The sequence below is a fragment of the Globicephala melas genome, chromosome 10, assembly GCF_963455315.2.
Source record: "Globicephala melas chromosome 10, mGloMel1.2, whole genome shotgun sequence".
Lineage (NCBI taxonomy): Eukaryota > Metazoa > Chordata > Mammalia > Artiodactyla > Delphinidae > Globicephala > Globicephala melas.
Genome location: NC_083323.1, coordinates 9366199 through 9379936, shown reverse-complemented (window position 1 = coordinate 9379936; position 13738 = coordinate 9366199).

The following is a 13738-nucleotide window of genomic DNA, read 5'->3' as shown; positions in this document are numbered from 1 at the left end:
TAAAAATTAATATTCAATTTATTAAAGTTATGCATAAAAAGAAAAACCCTAGTTCATCCTTAGGCTCTTAATTTCAGCTTACATTACTTATTATTTTAATTATAGGTCTAGCAAAGTTTAGCAATCACTTTTAAGAAGGCTTTGATTAATTTTGGTCTCATTTCCAAACTTCAGCTCCTTTAAACATTTCATACTGCATTATCCGGCACATATATTTGCTTAACTTCCTAAGTATAATAGACTGACAAACCTTCTCAAGTAATTAAGCCTAACACATTCTTATAAGCCTAACACATTTAGCTTAAAACTATGGTGACTTTGAAGTTTGATGAGCTGTCCCAGTTCTGTGTATGAAAGAGTAACATCTTAAGTGCTGATCAATTACTCGATTACATATTTTAAATTGGAATCACAAGGCAGTCTAATAAGCCAAGTTCTCTTTAACATTGTAAGGATATAAAATAGCAAAACCGCCTTCACATAAAAATATGAACACTTCAGTTTTTGTTCTTTTCACATTTCTGTACCTAATTTAAATCTTCCTGGGGGTAAAAAGTACTTACTCACTAGGGAAACCATTTAGTCATTTGAAGCAATTTTTGAGGATACCTACGCAGCCGTTTGAAGTCACATAATGACCCAAGACCTATAGGCCAGGATTCTTGCCTGTGACCCTCATGGGCCATTCAGAGATCTATATATAGATGCTTATCTCAAGATCTCCCATGTGGGGTCATCTCAGAGCCCTTGGGTTTGAATCATATCACTACCTAATTCTTCCCTCTGTTCACGGAAATCTGTAACTCTGACCTTTGTTTCTACATCATTGATTGGATTTTGTATCATTTTGCTTCTTAAAATATATAAAAATACGTAAAGTCCTCTGCATTTGATGATATTAGTAGCTGACGTTTACTGGAGGCTTACTCTGTGCCAGGAATAGTTCTATGTGCTTTTCACGTATTAATTCATTCAATTCTATCAACTCTTGAGGTAGGTGCTATTCATTTTCCCATTTTACAGATAAAGAAACTGAAGCACAGAGAGATTAGGTCATTTGTCCAGGGTCACATGGGCAGTTAAAAGATGATTCAGGATTCAGAGCCCATGCTTACCTGGGACCTTGCTGTTTTAAAAAAATCCTGGCAGGACCACTTAACTCTCATAACAATTAAAAGACTTCTGCTCTCTCTCAGGACTTTGACTACTGAGTCAGGACTCCACACTTAGACACGCACGTCACATGGGTCTGATGTCTGCTATTCAGACGTATCCATTCTGAGTTAGCCCTGAGAAACTGATCTTTACATGTTGGGAAATGGCCCTTGCTTCTCAGTCTGAAGAGATAGTGCGGAAACGTTTTAGCAAAACATAAACAATGGGGATGTATCAGTAAGCTTTTGCAGTCGAACAAAAACACCCCAAAACTCAGTGGTTTAAATCAATACTCATTTATTCTTTTATAAATTTTATTCTTTTTTAAAAACAGCTATATTGGGCTTCCCTGGTGACGCAGTGGTTGAGAGTCCGCCTGCCGATGGGGGGGACGTGGGTTCGTGCCCTGGTCCGGGAGATCAGGCTGGGCCCGTGGGCTGTGGCCGCTGGGCCTGTGCATCCGGAGCCTGTGCTCCGCAGCGGGAGAGGCCGCGGCGGTGAGAGGCCCGCATACAGCCAAAAAAAAAAAAAAAAAACTATATTGAGATATAATTTACCTACAATAAACATATATATTTAAAGTGTACAATCAGTGACTTTTGACATATGCATAAACCTGTGGAACCATCACCACAGTCAGGAGACTTTCGAGGAGCCTTCCCAGCAAGACCAGCCCCACAGTCGGTTTCTAAATCCACTGGTAAATCACTCAAGACAGTATTTTCAAGTTCTTATCATTTTCCAGGTACTCTTCCGGGTGCTAGGGACCATATTTTGTTATCATAGGAACTGGACCACCTTTTATCATCGTTGGAATAGGTTGATGATAATGTCGGCCTTCCTCTGGCACAACCAAAGCACCAGCCATCTGGAAAGGCAGGACACTTGGATGCCCTTGGACCTGGGCAAGGGCCCAGGCTTCAGAGAGCCCCAAAGCAATTATCCTTTATAGCTGTTTTTCTAAATTAGGATCCAGGGCCCAACCTGTTTACATTGTAAATCTCTTAAAATTTAGAACAGTTCCTATTTTTCTAATGTGAATTGAAGGAACTAAGCTATTGTCCTGTAGGATGTTCTACTTTCTGGATTTGTCTGTTTGGTTCCTTGTCATGACGTGAGTTCAGCTGGTCCTTTTGTCCTCTTTTTCCCCTGTGTCTAATCTACCTCACTCAGTAACTCAGATGGAGCAAGCAGTCCTCCACCCCCCAAAATCTATGAGGATAAGAAGATGAGAACTATGGAATTACAAGGGTCACTTCATGGGAATTTCTAGAACATTTCACCAAGTAACTGGAGACGTGACCTTCTTTACAAGCACACCTGGAATATTTATGGAAATTGACCATTTAGCTCATCAGAAAGCAATGTTTGGTTAATGTCAAAAAGTTGGCTTGAACAAATAACATTTTCTGACCACCATGTAATTCAAGAAGTAGTTAGTAACAAAAAAATATAGCAATAAAAAAACCCTCTTTAAATAATTCATGACTGAAAAGGAAGCATAATAAATTTTTGAGTATGCTTAGAAATGAATGATAATGAAAATTCCACGCATCAGAACGTATGGGAGGCTTCTATGAGATAAAAAGGCTGAAAATCAACAAGCCAAACATTCAACACAAGAAGTTAGCAAGAGAACAGCTGAATAAACTCAAAGAAAGTAGGAAGAAGGAAATGTAAAAGATAAGAATAGAAATGAACAAAACAAAGAACAACCATAAGGTAGATGTGACTAATGACGCCAAATTCTGGTTCTTTGAACAGACTAAGAAAACGGGCAAACCTCTGGCCAGTCTAAACAGGAAACAGAGGTGGCACCCATAAACTATTGAGAGGAATTGAAAGGAAACATGACTTCAGACAAAGAATAAATTTTAAATATGTTAAGAGAACATTAGGAGCACTTTTTGGCCAGTAATCTTCAAAATTTAAATCAAATCAAATTTTGAAAATTTAAATCGAGTGTGCACAATTTTCTATACTTACAAGTAATAAAATTTGGCTCCAGAAGGAATTTAAATGTGAACAATGTTGTAGCCATTAAAAAAATTGAGGGACTTCCCTGGTGGTCCAGTGATTAAGACTTCACCTTCCAATGCAGGGGGTGCGGGTTCAGTTGCTGGTTGGGGAGCTAAGATCCCACAGGCCTCGTGGCCAAAAAGCCAAAACATAAAATAGAAGCGATACTGTAAGAAATTCAATAAAGACTTAAAAAAAAGGGTCCACATCAGAAAAAGCTTTAAAAAAAAAATAGAAAATTGAATTCATTACCAAAAATCTTTATATCAAAGAATATCAGAACTGAACTTTTTAAAGAAATCAGGAGTTTCACCAAACATTTAAAGATTTAGTCATTTCAATCTAATACAAACTCTTCCAGAGAACAGAAAAAATATCAATACTCCCTAACTCATTTTTTATGAAGTTGGCTTAATCTTGGTATCCAAACCAAAGGCTGTTGGAGAAAGGATAGATAGGCCAATCTTTTTCAGAAACAAAATGTCAGCAAATCGAATCCAGCAATACATATGAAAGATAATGCCTCATGACCAAGTTGGATGTGTCCCAGCAATGCATTAGAAAATCAAGCTATGTGATTCATCAATTAACAGATAACAGGAGAAAAACCATATGATCGTCTCAATAAATGCAGAAAACACGTTTGATAAAATTCAACCTCCATTTATGATCTTAAAAAATTCCAAGCAAACTAGGAATAGAAATTCTCTTAACTTAATAAAAGATATTTTTTTAAAAAAAAATTAATTGAACATGTTAGTAAGTGATAAAATGTTAAGATCAGGAACAAGGCAGAGATGCCTACTTTTGCCATTTTTATTCAACATTAAAGTACGGTAGAGCCAGGAAAAATGAATAAAGAACATAAAATTGGAACAGGAGAAACAAAGCTGCCATTACTTACAGATGATCTGATCACTCTCTCTATATAGGAGTTGCTGAGAATTGTGCCTGGCACATGGTAGGCACTCAAAAAATATTGGTTGAATGAATGAATGCATGATTGGATGGAGAAAAGTATGTAAAAATGATTCACTCTGACAGTGATTTGTCAATTTCTGTTTGTAGGTTTGTTAATTTTTTCTTTATATAGTTTGAAGCTTCGTTGGCAATGAAGGTTAGAATTTTTCTATCTTCCTGATGAAACTTGTATCACTTGCATCAAAGATAAAGTGACTCACTGTGTCATTAGTTATTTTATTTATTTTTGCCCTGAAATCCCTTTTTTTCCCCTCTGAATATTAAAATATGTACACCTGCTTTCTTTGGGTATTTTCCCAGTATATATTTTTTATCTGTTTATTTTGCAACTTGGATTTTGTTTTCATATCAAATCTGCCAAGTCCTTGCCTTTTATAAATTGCTATAAAATTCACATAACATAAAGGTCACCATTTATTTATTTTTTTTCACTTGCATTATTTTTTTCTTCCCGTTTTATTGAGATATAATTGACAGTACAGCACTGTATGAGTAAAAAGTTATCTTGGAAAAGTGTCTATTCACGTCCTCTGACCTTTCTTTTCTTTTTTTTTTTTTTTGCGGTACGCGGGCCTCTCACTGTTGTGGCCTCTCCCGTTGCGGAGCACAGGCTCCGGACGCGCAGGCTCAGCGGCCATGGCTCACGGGCCTAGCCACTCGGCGGCATGTGGGATCTTCCCGGACCGGGGCACGGACCCACGTTCCCTGCATCGGCAGGCGGACTCTCAACCACTGCGCCACCAGGGAAGCCCTTCCATCAATTTTTATGATTGGACATGAAGTACTAAGGGGCATCCCAGAACATCCTCTAGGTTTCAGATATCGCTCTCCCTGCCTCCACAGTGTAGTAGCAAACCAGTTTCCCCTCGTAGACAAGATCAGTCACCCCAAGCAGTAATCCCTATCTCGGTTTAGTGGCAGGGAGACCCAAAATGGCTGGTAGCAGCTGCAACTCTTGGGAACCGCAACCTCCAAACCCACAGAGCTCAGAGTTGTGGGGTAGGGAAGCAAAAGTTCTGCAAGCAGATTATTAGGTGTAATAGTGAGACGACCCACTCCTATTTCTATCCCTTAATTCTTGGACTCATATATTCTGGCGATGAGAGAGAAAGCACCATATATCGGTTTCTAACCCAAAGAATAAACTGCATCCTGTAAGTTAGAACTCCATCCTTTCCAGTTGTTCTTTCTGCTTGGTAGCCTGGAAGATTTTCTCTTTATCTTCTAAGAGCGGGCATTTTACCAGGATGTGCCCTCATGAGTGACTGTCTCATCAATCCAGCTAGAATTCAGCAAGTCTTTAAATCAGTTGGTAGGCGTATTTTCCCAGCTCAGGAAAAATTTCTTCTAGTATTTAATTATGACTTCTTCGCCATCTGCTTGCATTCGTCTCCATCTGGAACAGCTATTATTTGTCCATCAGATCTACTGGTTTTGTTCTGCTTTCCCTCATAAATTACATTTGGGGGTGGGGTGGGGATGATCTCTGTGTTTTTGAGATATTTCCTGTATGTCACCTTCAGGGTTGCTAACTGGGTATCAGTAATCTTCAATTTACCTGTTGAACTTTTTTTAGTTGAAAACCATGTTTTATGCTCCAAGAAATCGCATGTGTGTGTGTAATTTAAAAACTGAGATCCACTTGGATTCTATTTCATTAGGTATATTAGTTCTCTATTGTTACGGTAACTAATTACCAAAAATTCAGTGTATTAAAACAACATGAGGGCTTTCCTGGTGGCTCAGTGGTTGAGAGTCCGCCTGCCGATGCAGGGGACATGGGTTCATGCCCCGGTCCGGGAAGATCCCACATGCCGCGGAGCAGCTGGGCCCGTGAGCCATGGCCGCTGAGCCTGTGCGTCCGGAGCCTGTGCTCTGCAACGGGAGAGGCCACAACAGTGAGAGGCCCGCGTACCACAGAAAGAAACAAACAAACAAACAAAAAAAAAACAAAAAAAAAACAAAAAAAAAACCCCATCAATTTGTTATCTTACCAGTTCTGGAGGTCAGAAGTCCAAAGTCAGTTTCACTGGGCCAAAATCAAGATGTGAGTAAGGTTGGTTCCTTCTGGAGGCTCTGAGGGGAGAATCTGCTTCTTTGCTTTTTCCAGCTTCCCAAGGCCACCTGCATACCTTGGCTCACAGCCACTTCCTCCATCTTCAAAGCACATCATTCTAACCTCTGGTGCTGTTGCCACATCTCCTTTTTCTGACTCTGACCTCTTGCCTCCCTCTTATAAGGACTCTTGTGATTTTATTGGGCCCACCTGGATAATCCAGGCTACTCTCCTATCTTAAAATCCTTAGCTTAATAACATCTGCAAAGTCCCTTTTGCTATATAAGGTCACATGTTCATAGGTTCTGAGATTAGGACGTGGACATCTTTTGGGGATGCATTATTCAGCCTACCACACTAGGCCTGTGTTCTAATTGTCCAATTTGATCTTCCTTCCTCTGGTGGCAGGGGTGCCTCAGTCACCTTCCTTGGGAAGCCTGTTGGAATATTCTTGAAGCTAGGTGTTTGGCAAGTGCTGGTAGGCAGAGAAGTTGTACACCATGAGTGCCAGTTCAAGGGTAGCGTCTGTCAGTAATCTCACCTCCCGGAAATCCCAGAGGAAACTTCTCTGCAGTGTCTCCCAGTCTTGAGTCCGTGCAGGCATCCAGGTGTTTGACTCTTCATATATTTACTTCTTTAAAGCCATTGTCATATTGTTCTGTGATTACTTAATCTGTAGTGACTTCATGTGTTGATTTTGTTGGCTTCCTTTCTTAGCATTAGATTTCTTTATACGTTTTGGGAATTTTGGTTTGCAGACGTATTTTGAGAGGAAACTTTTGTTTCTGTTTCTCTTTTTTTTTTTTTTTTTTGCGGTATGCGGACCTTTCACTATTGTGGCCTCTCCCGTTGTGGAGCACAGGCTCCGGACGCGCAGGCTCAGCGGCCATGGCTCACGGGCCCAGCCGCTCCGCGGCATGTGGGATCTTCCCGGACCGGGGCACGAACCCGTGTCCCCTGCATCGGCAGGCGGACTCCCAACCACTGCGCCACCAGGGAAGCCCTCTGTTTCACTTTTTTCCCCTCTCTCCCTCTAGATAGTCCTCCCTGTGAGCATCTTTCAATTGCTGGGTCTTTGAGGCTCCAACCTCGATCCCATTTCACATCAGTAGCTCAGGTGGTTAGTGTTCTGGTATTACTTTGGGCAATGACTGATCCAATGACAGAGCAGTGGGAAGTTAGCACAGCCCCTGGTCACAAGGTTTCTATCTCCCTACCTGTAACCCCCACCAGCTTCCAGACCTTCTTTTCACAAGCAGGGGACAATCCACCCAAGATCCAAATGTCAAGCAGGGAGGCTGGACCCTCCCCTCCGTTTCGTGAGCAGTCCTTGGGGGCACGCCAGCTCATTTCTTGGTTGCATTTCCCTCTGTGCATATACTCCAAGCATCATCAGTTTTTTCTTTTCCATCTGTTTTCAGTCTTTCTGATTATTTTCTTCTCTAGGACCTCTCTTTCATTCTCTTCTTAATTATGGGTTTATTCCCTTTTTATTCTTTACTGTCATCTTGGAGGGGTGTCCTGGGGGGAATGGGCTGAATGTGTGTGATCACCTCATCGACTTCAGCTAGCAGTCTGTAAAATAATTAAAACCCCTGTTCTTCAGTCTACACAGATTTTGGATGAATGGTTGATTTAGAGACTTTTCTGAAGAAAGGATAAATGTCGTCACTAGCATATATAACAGAGGAGAGGAAGATGCAAAGGTGATTTCATATGGCTATAGCCTCAGGGACCAGAGTTTAAGAAACCAGGACGGTGAAGCAGATTTTGGAGGCAAAGACAGGGAGGTGAGACCTGAGGCTGGAGACAGAAGGAAAGGAGGACAGGGAGAGAGTTAACAGAGTGGCCCAGACTTCGTGTTTGTCAAGGCCTTCACTGAGGGGGTAGGAGGAGGAAGGAATGTCAGTCAAGTTTTGCTATGAGGGGTATTGCTCTAAGAGCGGACTCTCGGGGAGGGAAATCTCACCTTGCAGGTGCAACAGACAGGCCAGCAGAAAAGGCTCAGCCCTCCTTTGTGTTTGGCCCTGGGTGCCCCTTGCTGGGGCACTGCTCCATGAACTCCTGTACCTGAAAGTCATCGACTAACTTGAATAGGAGGCTTAAAGCAGAATAGCAATGTGACTTTGCTTAGGAATTGCTCTCAGGGAAATCCACAGATGTCCCATCCTTTTATATCTGCTTACCCCAGAAGCTGACAATTGGAGCTCCCCTTTCTCATACATGGGTCCAAATGGAAAGCGTTCCTGGGTAGTTTTGGTTTTCAGAGCCGTCTTTCAGCCCTGACAGGAGGGTTGTCATAAGTCACAGCACGAGTGCTGGTGTCCATCCAGTTACTCCAGCAGCTGGAGCCACACCTGTGAGAGGCAGGGAGGCTCTGCCGTCAGAATGGCTGCTGTATACAGTGAGGCCCTGGGCTCACAGGACTCACCTGTCTGGACCAGGAGGCGCCCATCTGGCGCTGTTCGTGGTCCTGAACCACAGCTGCTGGTCTCTATTGCGCTGTTATTCCACTTCCACTGGGGCAGTGGTGACTCCTGTTCAACCCCTCCCGGGGACTGGGAATCAAGTGAGCAAGGATGTAAGAGATAGAGAGAAGGGAAGAAAACAGACTGAGCCCTTTGGAGAATCCTGCTGCTGAGACATTTCCAGAGAGAAGAGACTGGGACGATTGTGACCGTCATTCACAAAGTTTTACAGTTACCAAGACATCTGGGAGGTTGGGAAGCACATGACCCCACCATTTCCCACTGATGGTAAATTTGTAGATGAGGATAGAGACATGGGACTGTGAATTCCTGGAGTTCAGGTTTCATGCTGGATTCCCTTATTGCCTTGCCAGTGTATATGGCAGGTGTTCAGTAGGTGTTGGTGGAATTGATAAGATGGGTGTAAGAGAAAGAGTGTGAACTAGATACTTAGAATAAGTTTTGCTTTCATCCCTGCCCTGAAGGAGGGCAAAGGGGCTAACATTTGAGATTCAGCTGTTTCAGCCATTTGATATTAGGTTCTTTAGCTTAATCCTCATGAGAGATTTATCACGAATTTCCCAGTCAAGAATCAGACTCATAGAGGCAAGCCTCCTGAATGAGATCCCATTGCTCCTACGTGGGTGAGTCTAGGGCTCAAACCCAGGTCTTGCTGACTCCAAAGGCCATGTGTTTCCCATCATCACTGGCTACTTTCTTCTTTTGCAAGGAGAGAGACATAAATTCCACAAGGGAAAAATGGGCTTGCAGTCGGCACAAGCATCTTGTCTGATGTCTGGACATCACGTTAAAAGGTTAGAGAGCTGGTTTTGTGGTGGCGACTATTGCCGATCAAGGTTTGGGGTCAGGAGCTTAGGTCTAGTGTTGGGGGTGGAGGGAGAGTATGGGCTCAACCCTCAGCAGGGCCCAGGGTTTTCCCCTGTCTCAATGCCTCATGCATGTTCCAGCTTTGGACAGCAAAAGTAATGAGTAACTTCCAATGACGGAAGAAGTCATTAGGAGAGCCAATAAAGACACAACAGATCTGGCAGGGGAACAAGATATGGCTCAGGTGATGTGATATGAGGCTCGGTCTAAGCTGCAGCCAGGTGGTTTTCTCCAGCTCCTGGATGAATCACCTTGGCAGTCACCCAGGCTTCAATCAGATCCAAAGGTGCAGCCAACTCTGGATCCGTGTCAGGCCAGCTCTGTCCTCATGTCACCAGAGAATGGAGGTTTTTTTCTAGCCTACAGGGAGCTTATCTTGATAACACTTGGTCCACTTGAGTGCTGCTCTCCACCAGTGCTGGTAATCCACTAAGCATGGGCTATGCTGCCCTATGAACTGTCTCCGAAAAGTACCCTTAGAGGAGGATGGGAGGTTGTCTTCCGAAGGATCTATAGAGAAGCTTTGAAGTACTTATGGAGCCAGTGTCCCCTTTGCTGTGATCTTCCTTCCTCCCCCACATTGGTGGGAACTGCAGGCTTCCATGGCCAATAGGACCAGGTGTGGACACCTGATGCAAGCAGAACCAATCAGATTCTCCCTTCTGGAGACTTAGACTTAAGAGGCAGTGGTTCTCCTAGGTGAGCTTTGGCTGCTGGACCTGGAAGGTCAGAGAGCCCTGGGGCTGTGTGGGCCATTTTGGGACAGGCATGACAGTCCTTGTGCAGAGAGAGACATCAGACTGATGAGGGATGGAATGAAGGAACTGCACAAGGAGAAGCAGAAACAGAAAAGGACGAGGCGGACAGAGGCGCTGCCTTGGGCAGGACAGCCTGCAGGGAACACTGACATTGTGGGGCTGGTGCCAGGTCAGCACAGAGTTCGCAATAACAGGATAGTGGAAAGTCAGGCCTGCCGCGTCCAGCTCTCTCCCTGCCACTTGCTGACTCCATTCCCAATGAGGGGAACAGATGAAGGAGAGTTTTATTAGGGGGTATGAATTTGTAGTAGTTGTTTAAGCATTTGCTACTTAGGAGAACACGGATTTGCAAGGGATATTCGTTAGGTATTAGATCGTTGAAGCATCCTTTTAAAGCACAGTTCCTCAAAGGTTTCACACCACACATCACCAATTTGTAGTATTAAAACAAAAAAAGCATAGTTTCATCAATGATTTTAAATTACAAGATAAAACAGTATTTTAAACGTTAAGAATAATCTCGTATCGGTAAGATCGCCTTCCTGCCCTTCCCGCTGTGCTTTGCGGGCTTTTTGTCTTTAGGCCAGGGGTGGAGCAATCAGTGGGTTCCACCCCCCAGCCACACTGTGATTGGTTTAGAAGTGGACATGTGACCTGAGCCTGTCCAATCACTGTGAATCTCAGAACTTTTTCTGGGAATTCGGGGCCACAGCTACTCTGTTCGTCTGGACTGTGTGGGTTGAACGTGTAGGGGGCTGGTTCTGTTGTAACCATTTTCTACCACAAGGGAAGCTAGCCTGAAAAGAAGCCAATACAAGGAGGAGGACAGAGCCAAGGCACCTGCAGTGAAATGGAGCCAGAGCCCTGACATCACAAACGATCTAATTAGTTCCACTTATTGTTTAATGCACTTGGAATTGGGTTTCTGTCGGCCCTGACTAAAAGCATACTGACCTGTATACTGTTTTTTTCTCTCAGAGTATGCAGAATAGATGTGCATTTAACTTCACTGGGATTAGATGATATCTGTTTTTGTTTTGTTTTGTTTTTTACTTCCTTTAACCCTGAATCAAGGTCCAGCTGCATTTTGTTGACCATAATTGCTTTTCTGTGAATAAAGCAGCGTGTAAGAGAGCGACCTCTTTTATTCACAGAGAAGAGTCCTTGCTCATGGCAGCCATGGCTGCTTCAACTCTGGCACCGATCCCAATGTGCCATTGCTAGCACATGACTCACAAAGTAAATAATCTATAACTGAGAAGCCTCTTATCATACTTTGGCACGACAAACAAAATGACAAGCCAGGCAGCATTTTTTCCTTCATGTTTGAACCCCATATATGCCAAGGGCTTGCTTCATACCCCACACGTGAGCAGTTTTGGCTTGCTGAAAAGCAAAGTATCCCCTGGCATGTGTACGCACTAATTGCTCTTCTACTTTGTGTATTCTTAATGTTGCGCAATGTCTAACAATGTAATCTGATAAAGGAATTTTGTCAATAGTCCCTTTGGCTCTCTCTCCAAGAATAGTCTTTATCATTGTTTTTGCAGCTGGTTTATAGTCTTCTTGGTAATTTCGTGACTGACTTTTATGAGCATTTTATGTGCATTTTTAAAGGAGGGCAGCAGCTTACGGCGATCCCTCGGTAGCTTTGGTCTCCTCTGCACGTTTAGTAACAAGGATAATTAATCTTATGTTAGAAAGCATTATTTTGTGTTTGTTCTGGAAAAACTGGATTGGTTGCTTTGGGGGAAGATAATGGAGCCCTTTTTATGGCTTCAGACTACCATTTACCAAAGTTTTAATTTTAATGGTAACGTTGAGGACTAGGAACAATGGACTGCTGGTCCAATAAATGAAATTTTCAAATAGTTTTCATTGGGGCTTCCCCGGTGGCACAGTGGTTGAGAATCCGCCTGCCGATGCAGGGGTCACGGGTTCGTGCCCCGATCCGGGAAGATCCCACATGCCGCGGAGTGGCTGGGCCCCCATAGCTGCTGAGCCTGAGCGTCCCGAGCCTGTGCTCCGCAACGGGAGAGGCCACAACAGTGAGAGACCCATGTACCGCATAATAAATATATATATATTTTTTTCCTTGAACTTATACTCACAATTTTCATTTATGGCTACATGTGTAAAAATCATTGCCCCAGAATTTGTCTTAGAATACACAGTTTAATATTTCATGGATACACTGGAGAACTATTTATTCATTATGCTTACTGTGTTCTTCTGATGATTTATGCTGTCATTTCATCATTACTTTACACTTTGAAGAACCTCCTTCAAGGCATTGATCCATTTTTGGGAAATGGAGATAAAATGCAACATAACAGTAACCATAGAAATTCAAAAATAGCAAATATAAACAACTTGCAAGTGAGAAGCCCTCTGCCAGTCTGATTCTCTTTCCTTTCTAGGCAATATCTCTCTTCTAACTGGTAGCTTTTAGGATTTTATTTTTGTTCCTGATGTTCTGAAGTTTCACAATGGCATTTTTTTGGTGTGTGTGAGAGAGAGAGATGGGCGGAGGTGGAAGCAGATGGGTGAGAGCAGGCAAGCCTTTGAACAAATATATCAGGATCGAGAGACCATTAATACTCTGTCTGAAGTCTCTTTCCCTCAGTTCTCACCTTTCTCTAGAAATATTTTGCTTTTTCATTGGCCAGGAGGTGGCTGGTAGGTAAGGTGTGTAAGGAGCACGCCAGGCAGTTGCATGCTCTGTGCCTATGCTGTGTTGAGCTGGGACACTGATGCCAACTTCTTCCAGGCTGTGGCCTCTGTCCTTTTAAGGGGAGCTACGATAGAAAAATAATCTAGAAATAGTGTTGACAAACGTAGCCTCTTTCGAATTATCATACCTCTTTCCCTTTCCTGGGCTTATTTATTGGCTCAGACTTTCACAAAGAAGTTAGCTAAACTATTAGAGAAATGCAAATCAAAAGTACAAAGAGGTACCACCTCACACTAGTCAGAATGGCCATCATTGAAAAGTCTACAAATAACAAATGCTGGAGGGTGTGTGGAGAAAAGGGAGCCCTCTTGCAGTGTTGGTGAGAAGGTAAATTGGTGCAGCCACTCTGAAAACAGTATGAAGAGTCCTCAAAAACTAAAAATAGAGTTGCCATATGATCCAGCAATCCCACTCCAGGGCGTATATCCAGACACAACTATAAGTCAAAAAGATATGTGCACCCCTATGTTCATAGCAGCACTGTTCACAATAGCCAAGACATGGAAACAACCTAAATGTCCATCGACAGATGAATGGATAAAGATGTGGTACATATATACAATGGAATACTACTCAACCATAAAAAAGAATGAAATAATGCCATTTGCAGCTATGTGGATGGATCTAGAGATTATCATACTAAGTGAAGTAAGTCAGAAAGAGAAAGACAAATACCATA